General features: G+C 44.3%; 1 protein-coding gene across 2 annotated transcripts in view; it reads right to left on the reverse strand.

The window, feature by feature from the left end:
• RHOJ (ras homolog family member J) overlaps positions 1-12187 on the reverse strand; it is a 61147-nt gene that overhangs the window by 38871 nt on the left and 10089 nt on the right. The window lies entirely within an intron of this gene.

Raw genomic sequence — 12187 nt, forward strand, 5'->3', positions numbered from 1 at the left:
CATGAGCTGGCTTCAACCCCTTCTCTGAAGAGGAGGCTCCCTCAGTGTTTGAAGAGATCCACCACCCCCAGGTTTGCCTTTGGTGGAATTGCTCCTGGTTTCCACAGTTTGAGGCAGGCAGTGCTATTTTGTAGCTCTGAAATTGATTGGGAGGAGGAGGAGGAGGAGAGAGGAAGAACACACAAAAGCAGAGGGGGAGGAGGCAGGCAATACATCAGACAATGTGGAATGTTTCCCAGCATCATTTAATGACTGCTTTGAATGGCTGAGAAACGACACTAGAAGTCTTATAAAGGCAGAATATATGTTTCAATGTATAATTATATGGTTATATTGGAGTCATAAGGATAATTATCACGATTTAAAAAAACCCCAAATCATTAATCTGCATTCTGTCTGTTCTGTTTTATTTCTGCATTACAGCTATTTCATGCATCATAAAGTATTATCCACTACAGGATTTGGAAATTACTTGTTTTATATTGTCGTGGTTTTATTTTGCATCAGTCCCTGCATGTTGTCAATGCATATTTCCCAAGAACAATTCACTGGCAAATAATACTGCTGAGGACCAAAATATCTCTGACCAAATTCTGATGCACATACTGCCTGCAAATGCTGTCCCAGGTGGCCCAGGCTGTCAGGCTCTGACCCAGTCCACATTCAGTCTCTCATCTGATCCATGTGGGCATCTTATGGAGCAAAGTCCTAACTTTCAAGCCTTATAACTTGCACATACGTTCCTGCCACCCACCATGGGCTAGTAATATTCCAGTTCAGAAAGGCACTCTTGATTTTGCTTGCCTTGTACATGATACATGAGCATGCTTGTTTATGTGAAATTTGGGAGAACAAAGGCTAACTTGATCCCACCCTTCCAATAGGTTAGATGTTTTTTCAACCCTGAAGCAAAATTCGATGTCTGTATGTTTTGGCTTTTAAACTCAATAACCTGCAGGCCCCAAGCACGTCATAAAAGAAATGGAAATCTCATTATTACACAGAAGGTTTAAAACTCAAAACCAGAGGCTATATCAACAGCAAATGGGACACCACAGACGTGCCCTTCTCCTTGGGACTTCCACTGGATTCAGGATGGAGGGATGCTGTGAGGGTTGTTTTACTTTGCCTGTGCACTCTTCAACCATCACAGTATGCTGACGGTACAATGGCTTTATTTGGATATTACTGTAGGTTCTTATTTGACCAGATAAACAGGACAAGAACAGACAGTGTGACTTTTGAAGGTGAAGATGTGATGTTGGGCCATGTGGATGAGCATCCACTCCCTGCCCATCCTTCCTCTGAACTGTTTATCTGCATTGACTGTGCCACAGGAATTTCACTGGGCAGCTGAATTTTAGTAGAAAACTTCTATTCTAAATTTAGGGCAGCTGAAGGTCATTTAGGCTATTCTGTAGGTATGAACTCCATTAAAAGAAGAGGATCCTTCTGCCCCGAGCTTCCTATTCTCTCTTCCTCCCTGTCCCTCTGGACTTTTACCTTGCTGCTCTGTATTGTTTTTCCACGCAGTCCCTGGCTTTGATGTCTGCAATGCTGGAATTTTTTTTCCTTTACACACCTTATTTTTGAAACCTCCTATTATTTTTGTGACCTTTTGGGATATTTTCTATTTCAAGAGCATTCTTTGCAAGACAGACTTGGTATAGAGAAAAATAATCCCAACCCAGTCTTACAAGACATGTTTTTACACCCTGATAGCGTGTGGTTTTAACCCTGCAGTGTCATTCCCCATGCTCCCACAAGTGCTGTGCACAGCTCTGTTTGCACCCATGGGATTGTGGAGCTTTCCCAGAGCTGTGTGGGTTGCTGTGTTGATGGGGAAGGCTGTCTCTGGAGGATGCTGCCACCAGAAGCAAAATGCCTCTGTCTGCCATCCAACTATTTCCACACAACCAACAGATTTAAGGCTTTATCTGCACTTACATCCCCTGAAGGGAGTCTCTGCTATCCAGCACTGTTGGTTTCCTAAGGGAAGAAAAAAAAACCCTGCCTGGAGCAGACCCTTTGAGGGATTCAAAGCTCCCTGGAGGAATGTGGCCCTGAACCGAAGGCGACAGGTGCAGCTGATCCCAGGAAAGCTCAGGGCTTACGAGGGGCTGAGTGGGCCATGGAGGGGGAAGGAAGGATTCCTGGCTGGAACCCAAGGCCAGGCAGCTGGAGATTTACAGCACTGCTCTCTCTGCCCTGATTTCTTGGACGTGGAACAGTCACTGAGGTGTGTGGAGGGCAGTCGAAGGCTTGGCTGGGTAAACACAAATCAAAGGTATAAAATCAGAATTGCAGCGAGGAACCTTTGCTTTTCAGCCTGTATCCTGCTGGGCTGGGGCATGCAGGAACCTCCACCACTTTACATGATTTCTGTGTGTTCCACTGAGGGATACTGATGCTATTTTTTTCAGAGGCAAGCCCTAGAAAGCGTGGCTGGCTGATGTGGCTGCCAAAGCTCTGCCACATGGGCTTTGCTTGTCAGGAGTGAAAAACACGGCTGGTGCTTAAGGCACTTCCAGAGTAAACACCAGCAACAGTTTTGAGACAGGCAGTTGTATTTAAAAATGCTGCAGTCCTAGTGAGAAAGGCTGTGGGTCAGGGGACTGTTTCCCAGGGTTTGTTTTTTAACCCTGTGGATGTTTTTTAGGGACTGCCTGTTCTCCTCTGAAGTTTCCACTTTGGCTGTGCTGGGGCCAGTGATGCTGGCTGGTGTCAGAGCCTACGCAGAGGGGACAATGCTGGATTGTTACAAATGAAACTGGTGCTAAACAGCATAGAGCCTTTGCATCATCTGCTAAATACCAGGAATTAAATTATTTTTTTCCCTCCACCCTACCAAAAAAACCTTAAATCTAAACCTTCAGCCTGTGGTGCTCTTGGGGGGCTAATCCTGTGTAATTTATGCAAAACCAATGCAGGAGGATGATCATTCTCACTCCCTTTAGGCTGGCAGACAAAAAGGTTTGGTTCACTTCAGTAGGACCTTATGAGATGCAAGAGCAGTATCATTTCATCTGTGCCTGAGTGCTTCAGCACAGTCACAGTGCTGAATTGATGGCAAAAGTGTGAGGCAGCAATTACTGCCGTGAGGGTTGCTCTGGAAAGAAACATAAAAAATTCATTTAACTCCCCCCCTCGCCACTGTAAGGTAATTTGGACATGCTACATTCCCAGCACAGTTGTAAATTTAGAAATAAGCACAGCCAGGGCTGTAGTTGGAGAGGGACTGGATGGTGCAACTGGTCAAAACGTGCTCCAGAACACACTAGAGCAAAGTTTACAAAAATCTGCCTTTTAAATCTTATGCCTACGATCTGTTTCATTCTGGAACAAAATACGGTGCTTCCAGCCTACAATATGGAGTGAGTCATAGTATTGCCATTCTGCTCCCAGCACAATTGGAGCATACCTATGGTATGAAGTGGGAGAAATATTTGGCCCAGAAGAAAGCTCCAGAATGTTTTTTTTATGTACTGTCAAGACACGCTTAATAAATGGAGAGTATTCTTTCCATATTGCGTAATTCTGACTTTCCTCATTCTGGATTTTTTTTTCAGCAGAACACGCAAGTGTGTGCTTATCTTTAATGAGTGTTTAAGCCCAGATGAGGGTAAACATGCTGATGGGAAGGACTTTCCTCGCCATGCATGGAGGCAAACGTGTAATTGCACCTGCACAGGGGCTGAATGAAGACACGAAGGGAGGATTTGTGGCAGAGAGCACACGAACTTGCTGTAGTCCATAGTGCCTCACTCTGTATCTCTGCTGCTCCCCTCAGGGCAGAGTTCAGTGATCTCCAGCATCCCTCATGTGGCAATGGACTCAGCAATGCTGGGAGAAACAGTGTGAAGGGCAGTAGAGGCAAAGCCTGGATGCCCAGATGGAAAGAAAGGCTTTGGGGCACAGGGTGAAATCCTGGCCACGCCAACGGGAATATCGCCTTCAGCAGAGTGATTCCACTCCCTGTGTGTGAACAGACACTGAAACAGAGAAGAAATCACAATGTGATGGCCAACTGGGAACTGTTTTGACAAAGCAAACAGGGCTTAAACCTCGAGCTCTTCCAGGGGAAAAATAAAGGCAGGAGCAACTTCTGCGCACATGGCGGGGGCAGGCGGGGCGGGCTGCGGGCAAGGCTTTGGTCCATGACACAGATGATTTGGCCATGATTCCTGCCCTGCAGCTGTGTGATCCTCCCAAGGCAGTGTCTCCCTCCAAATAAAATGTGAGTATTGACACAAACCTCCTTTTATGCATTGCTGTGCTTATACTAGAGACTGCTTATGGGTTGAACTTGATGTTTGCTTAATACATCCTACTCCTTGATGTTAAATACTGTTACTATTAACTGCTGTGATGCCTGCTGCCTGCAGGGCTTTAATGATCAAGATCATCTAAAACAACAGTGCTCCATTTTGTTTTTAAGCATTCAATAGTGTGCAAGAGTGTGCCTGCTTGACATTAGGCAGTGTGTGTGTTATTATGCCGTGCTCATATATGAAGTGTGTTTTTTGACCAAACAGCCCAGAAACCTTTCTTGCTCTTGGTAATGAGAGCTCCCAGAACTGGAGAGCTCATGAACATTTGAACCCTCCAGAGTGTGAAATAATAATGGCCAGCTGGTGCCATTTCAGTGGGGAAAGCAGTGAGCAAATGGCAAAGATATGAGAATTAAATCTTGTTTATACCGTACCACTGAGAACCACTAAGAAACTGGTTTGGTTTGGTTTTAAGAGGATTTCAAAACAAAGGGGTTTCTCAAAAATCTCTGCCCTCTCAGAACAGCAACATTCCTCTGTACACACAGGATCTTTAGACTTTGAGTTAGGAGCAGATTCTCAAATAAAAAATGGATTGACCACTGCTGAGACCCTCTGGAGAAATTAGAATGAGAAAAATGTCAGGAAATGTGGAAATGTACCCCTACATATCTCTTCAAACCCATCCCCTCCAGTTAAAATGCTAAATTGTTTCTGGTATGTTCATAAAGCAGCCTGGGGTGCCTGAGTGGGCTCCCTGACATTTAACTAAGGGATGGAGGAAGTCAGACACTCCTCAGGTTGTATCTACCTGGTCACTGATGGATTGGTGTCCAGAAAACCAGGGCTGAAGTAAGCTGGGGGTGAGTTATGGAAAAATTACATCTTCTTGTAATCGCAGAAACACACCAGGGACAAATTAACTCAATCTTACAAATAATTTGATCCTCATAACCTTCTGTTCACTTTGTAATTACAAGGTGAAACAAGGGCCGTATCCTTTTGAACTCAGGACCACATCCTTTAGCCTGTGCTGCCAGGTTTGCCTATGTTTGTTGACTCCAAAAAAGCTCTTTTTTCACCCAAGGCTACGTGGCTGATGGCAAACTGCAGAGGTTTTTTCTAGCAAATATGCTTTCCCTTTTGAACATATTTCTCTGGAGTTTTTCCCACCCCTGTTCCTTCAGACATATTGATCTCCACAGTCTCACTTCTTCCTGGTATAAGATCTGTTTTCTTTTAAGACAGCTGCAAGTCTGGGAAATACACACCCTGGTGTCCAAGAGGGCAGAGGGAGGTATTCTAGAAATAGCTAGATGACAAACAAACCACTAGAAGTTTTGGTCTTGGCTACCTTACTATAAACTCAGCCCATAGATTTTTTTTTTCCCCCAGAACTGAGGTTTCCCATCTGCCAATGGGTGAACACAAATCCCAGCAGATGTTAAAGAGACATCTGGAGTGCATCCACTGCACTCCCTGTGCCAGTGATCATCTCCCAGCTACTCTGTATTTTTGCTGAGCTAAGGGAATTTGTGGCCCTCCCTCCAACGGGGTGACTGCAGGAATTGTGATGTCAAACATCCTCTGCTACAGCTCCCAAAGTCTCCGATACTGAGACTCCTACTGAACATTTGTAATTTCCATAGCCAAGGGTTTAACAGTCACCCAAAAAAGCCACTCTGTGAACTAAAGCATGGGGTGCTGAGGGTGGGCTTGCTGGTGGCCTGCAGGGGAGGCCCTGATGTCTGTGACAGGATTCTTGGCCATGGAGGAGCTGGGAACCTTCAGCAGCTCAGGAAGCTGAATGAGGGGATTTGAACACCTTGGAAGTCAAAATGAGGGGAGAGATTTCCCGAGGAACCCAAAATGTCTGTTTCCAAGTTGAATTTGAATGGGATCTCCAGCTGTACAAGGTGGCTTCAAAACCCCTGACCTAATTTTCCATAAGAGATAGATATATTTTTCATCCTCTCACATCTGGTTATGGCCTGAGGTGTGCAGGCAAGAGAGAAAACTTTTCCAGCCAACTACATATTTTTCTACCCTGGGAAAGCCTCCATTGTACAGTGTGAATGCCAAAGTCCAGTTTCCTTCTGGGCTCTGCACATTTTTTGAAGTTGGTGTTTATTTTGCCTGATCTGGCCTGACTTTCTGGTTCCTGTTACTGTTCCCTCCTATTGTTGCTGGTGAACTCTGGCCCCTACCAGGATTTTGGTGGGGTTGCTTTTCTCTGAGCAGGTACATGGGAGACCTCCCAGGACTGGAGAAATGGCATTTGTATTCCCCTGCTGATCAACCCCTTATTCCTTTGATTATTACAAAACATAGAGAGAAATAAAGCTCATTAATGAGCCCTGTAATTAACAGAGGTTGCATCTGTGAAATAGAGAGGGACATTGGAACTGTTGTCTTTGCTTAGCAAGAGGCATTTGTGAAATGGTTTTGGGGAAAATTCCCTGAAATAGAAACTATTTCTAGAGAAGGTCCTTCTCTAATTGCTTATACAAATTAATACAAAAAAGATCGAAATTCAGGAAGAAAAATCCCCTAACACATGGCTTCTTTGTAATCTAATTCTTTGACAAAAATAAAGTGTAGAATTATTAATATATTAATATTTCCCTGCACATTCTGTAAATATTTAAGGGGAAAACTGATAGTTCCTTCTTGAGAAATTATCTACTGTGCATCATAAATATCTTTATTCTGATTCCTTGGGAGCTTTGAATTTTGCACAGAATTGCATCAATTAAAATACCTGATTCTTTTTCTTATTTTATTCATCTATTTCTCTCTTTATCATATGTCATACATTCCTTCACTTCAAGGGTTTCCTGACTTAGATTTGCTTGGCCCCAGCTCTGTGAGCCTTCCAAAACCAGATGAACCTAAGTCTTGTGTGAGCACAGCCAGCCTTGAAAAGGATTGCCTAAAAATCTATTACTTCTTCCTTTTTTGATCTGAAAAGGTATTTACCACAATTTCTTCACACTGAAGGTGGTCAGACTAAAAGCCATTTATTATGGCAACAGGCGTAAATATTTACAACTAATAGAGGCTACATCTAATTTTAGGCACCCACACCCACCATGCTGACTGGGAAAGGAAACCAGTCCCTTTCAGGTTGTGCTTCCAGCTCTTCTAATGAAGAAAATCCATTAGGCACCATGAGTAGTGACTTCTCACTGCTTCTGTTGTCCCTGTTTTATTTCTTGCCTGACAGCTCACAGCAGGAACACATTCAAAAGGGTTGCCCATATAGGAAATCTGAAATTCAGTGGTCCTCAGACACCCCAAATGAACTTCCTTAGGTCAGATGTAATTCATACTTATGACAGGATTTTGAGCCCTCCCTGGAGAGGCTCCTGGGAAGGACTGACTGTTTTAGCTCCAGGCTTATGGAATTAATCCCTCCTATCAAACAGCAGTGCCTTGGTTTGTTAACATGACAAACAACAGAAATGCAGATATATGGGAGGGATCCTGGAGGTGATGTGACAGAAATGGGAATATGGGTTGAATTTCAACTGAACTGATTGCACAGAACCCAATTCCCTTAACTATAATGGTATTCTTCCTTTGTGAAAGCAGAACGGGCTCCCAGTAAGGTCCTTTACTTTATATTTACTCCATAATTTACAAGCACCCTCTCTAGAATGTGGCCACAGCCACCTCCCTCCATGTCCTCTGGGCACCACAGCTAAGTCCTTGTTCCCGTGTCACGAACTTTGGGGACCACTCACTGGAGCAAGATTGTGTCTGGCTGAGGGAAGATGTCCCCTGAAAACCTTTGAGAGTGTTTGGAGTAACTTCCTTCTTCTGGGCACCAAACATATCATCTTACAAATCGGGAATGTGGAATTATTGGACATAGAAGTGATAACAAAAGCCATTAAAAGAGAGAAGGAAAAAACCTCTCTGCAGCAGCCTGTACCAGAGAGAGTAAAGACACAATGAGAAACACTCAGCTCAAAGACTGTTTTCCCTTCTTCTAAGCACTTGCCTGCTTCTGCCATCAGGTTTGCCAAGGCTTGTGAGGATTGCCAGCCTCTCCCTGCAGCCACTGCAGCTCTTCTTATTGAGAGAGCCCAAAACCACACCTGAACTCATGCTATTCGAAGAATTTTCCTTGGAAATTTTTGTCTTTGCTGAACAAATATTTCATTTAGAGGAAGCTTGCCCTTGGCTAATAATGATTGCAATACAGTAACTGTAAAAAGGATAATAACAGCAACCAACTGGAACTGGCCAGGGGGATGATAATTCAGCTTTGCGACAACTTCTGAGGTTTTACAATTTGTTTTCATTTTACAATGGAATGAAAACAAAACCTTCAGATATTATGTTTTCAATTTGGGCCTTTTTTGCTGCACTGTCAGAAATAACCAGAGGGCCCTGGACCTCAAGAATTTGTCCTTTCAAGTATTTAAAAAATGCTTCAGCTTTTGTGAATCAGCATTTTCTCTTGGTGGGACAGTTCATGAAAATGCTCTGGCCAGAACTTTTGCTAACCCCAAAAGTTCAAAACTATGAGTCACATCCCCCAAAACACAGTTGGTACAAATCACTTGTTTTGTGATTTATGGACCTCTTCTGGACTGTCTGCTCTTAAATATACCTTTCCCCTCCATCCTCTGAGGATATACATTTCTTTCCCACACTTCCCCACTTTGTCTCTCCTTTTAACTTGGGCACTTTTTGGTTCTCCTTGAACCAAAACCATGCATCTCCTTGGCTCGTTTGACCTTCTCCAGCTTACTCACAAGAGCCAATGCTGAGATAATATTTTTATGGAATGCTGTGGCAGGGGTTTGCCAGGAAAGATGTGGCTGCTGGAAGGGAGAGCGGTCACCGTGGGGTGGTCCCACCACCACCCCACAAAGCCCTGCCTGGCTGCTTGCTGGTTCTCACTCATCTCAGATGACATTTTCCACAGGGCAGAGGTGACATCTGCCAGGAGGAGGAACATCTGCTCTCATGCCCTTGGCCATGGCCAGCTCGGCAGGGTGGGAGAGAATCAGAAGAGGCACTGCTAATAATCATCACCCAGGCGTGTGGGGCAGCCGCTATGTGTGCAATGCCTGTGGTTTGGGTTTGGACCCAGCTGGCTCAGAAGTGGCTCTGCAGGGTCCATATCTGGTTCTGGCCAGCTCCACGGCCTGTGCTGTACCCAGGAAAGCTTTGGGAAGACAAACTGTCTTTCTTTCTCTTCAGCATTTCAGGTGGAAAAGCCCTGCTCGTGAGAAAAAAAGCAGCGTGGAAAATAAATACCAAGAAAAGGAAATGTGGCTACTCATTCTGAAAGCTGGAGGGAGCAGCAGAAAGGGGATCAGGACCTGGAAAGACATGATGTGACAGAAAATACAAGGTGCTTTCTGGTCAGGAGGTTTTTTGTAAGAATTGTCTCATGAACTTCACCAAGACTACTGTGAATGCATTTGGCCAGGGACAAGACTCCTCTGTGTCTTCAGGATTTTCCACCCTGTTGGAAATAGTCTCAAAATACTGTTTTCCTTGCAAAATCCTTGCAAGACTTGTATTATTATTTTTCTTTTCTAATCTCTCACGTTCATGCATTTAAATAGAAGGCAGGGGGAGAGAAACCCAGTTGGGAGCACCATATGGAGAGATCACAAGTTATTGCTGTTCCCCCATTATCTTGGCACAGATTTCCTTTGTCAAACATTATTTCAGATTTGGGACCTCATTTTGTATTCGCACTCCCTGTTGCTTCTTCCTTCCTTGGAAGCATCGGGAGGGACTTATGGTATTGCTACATGGAGCTCTTTACAGGAAAGGAAATAAATTGGGCAATGTGATTCAAATCATGGAAGAATGAATTATTTCACCATTTTAGCAGTTTCCTGTGAGGGACACTCGAGGGAGAAAATGCACTTAACACCCAAAAATATTAAAATAAAAGAACCACAGCAACCTCACCCATCTGGACTTGAACCAAACCGAATGGTTTAGGTAAATGCCCAGCAGATCTTCAAGTGGCACAACCCATGAGGGACTATTTCTATGCGTGGCAAGGAAAATTCTCCATATTAATGATATCATGAACTGGCTCAGCTAATTTGGACTTCATCCATAAGGCTTGGTTTCTGGCAGATTAGCTGAATTATTTTGAGTACGAACTCCTCTTTAAATGTTGAGATTGATCCTGTTTTCATGGCTGATATTCCTGGAAAATTATTTTCTTAAAGCTGTACTTCACATGTATATATTTTTTTAATGAGAGCTGCTGCTCCCTTGTATTCCTGGAACCGGCTTAAAATATCCTGAGCAGTAACTAGAAGGTAATGAGATGAAGGGAACTGGGCTGGATTTTTGCAATTCACTGGTTACATTACTGGCTACCCAGAACAAAGCAGAGCTGTACTGTGGAGGTAAAGAGTCTTTCTAGGAGCTTAAATAACAGCATCCTAATGGCCTCCTAGAAGGTGTTCATACTTCTGCTGAAAATTTTGATGGCAAGTTTTCAAGGAGCAAAAATGGGCTCAAACTAGACAGAACTACAAGCAATTCTACAGTCCCCTTTGTGTTCTTGATACGGCTGAAAAGGTTTATGTGTAGATATAGCTGAACAAAAATAAAGATGCAGTTTCAAAACAGCTCTCTAGAGCTATTTTGTGATTTCTGTGCAGATACACCATGAGCCCTCAGTGAAGTTTGTGTGCCCATGTGGAGCCATTTGGGAAGGAGGATCATACAGCCCAAAGTGTCACTAGCAGTGCTCTTGTCCTAGCTGGAATGGACAACATGAAGTCCTGGGCATTTACTGCCACAGGCCACTGCTTGATATAGACAGCATAAAATAGATGGTCCCAGGAGGCATTTTCAGTGTGAGTTTGTGCCAGAGCTGAGATTCCGTGGTGGAAATGCCTCAGCTTTTAAATAAAAAATCAAGTCTCTGCATTTCTACTGTTCGTGGACAGGGACTTCAGCAACTGGACTCCCAAAATTAGACATAGATGTTGACTTTATACCTAGTTATTGGAGAAATTCAGTTCTGAAATGGAGCTGGAGGGTTTGCTCAGAAACCATGTGTGTCCTAGATGGGGAGGGTCTGGCCTGTGAGGACACAGCACCTGGATGCCTGCCAGCTCTGAAGATGGGGCATGAGACAGTTTGTGAACTCAAAACACATTTTCCAACCTTATGGGATTTTCCTTTAAGCCTGTTCTCAGCAAAGCAGCATATTATTGCAAATAGATGCTCTTTTGGTCCCATCTCCCAGGGGACAGAAATTAATGTTATGTTTGAACATGTATGTTTTCCCACTCATGGCTGAAGCTGTGCTTTTCCTTAAAGGCTGCAGAAAGCCGAGCATGAGCAGACACTGTTAATGCCATTACTTCAAAGTTACAGCTGGAGTCAGTGCCAGAGAGTCTTTAGGAAGAGACGTGGCCTCTGTTTGAGGGGTTGGAAAGCAGCTCCAGTGAGACATCTCAGGCATCCTCCTGCACTGTGGCAGGACCTCTCTGTCCATCCCCTCTGCACAGCCCTCTTGAAGCCTTTCAGGTGCCTCAGTGCTGGCTCCTGTGCTCATCCCTGGGACCACTGTCTCCAAGAGACACTTGCACACTGTCCTGAACCAGGAGTGAGGATGTTGATACAGCACTGTGCTGCTTTTTCCCTCTTGCTCCAATGCCATCACCCTCCTGACTGTGCCTCCTGTGCCACTGTGCTTGGGAATATTTTTACAGCTGTCCATCTCCTTCCTTTGGGAGTTTGGTTTTTTTTTCAGTGCTTCTCCTGTCAGTGAAAGTTTTTTTTCCAGCCTCTTCTTCCCCTGAGGGTGGTTGGGGTATTTATGGATTCATTGCTGTGCCAGTTCCCAAGGTAAAAAGGCAACCCTGGGGCAACCCCACTGCTGGCTTTGCTGTTCCCCTGGACACACACGGAAT

This window comes from Prinia subflava, chromosome 5 (assembly GCF_021018805.1).
Source record: "Prinia subflava isolate CZ2003 ecotype Zambia chromosome 5, Cam_Psub_1.2, whole genome shotgun sequence".
NCBI lineage: Eukaryota > Metazoa > Chordata > Aves > Passeriformes > Cisticolidae > Prinia > Prinia subflava.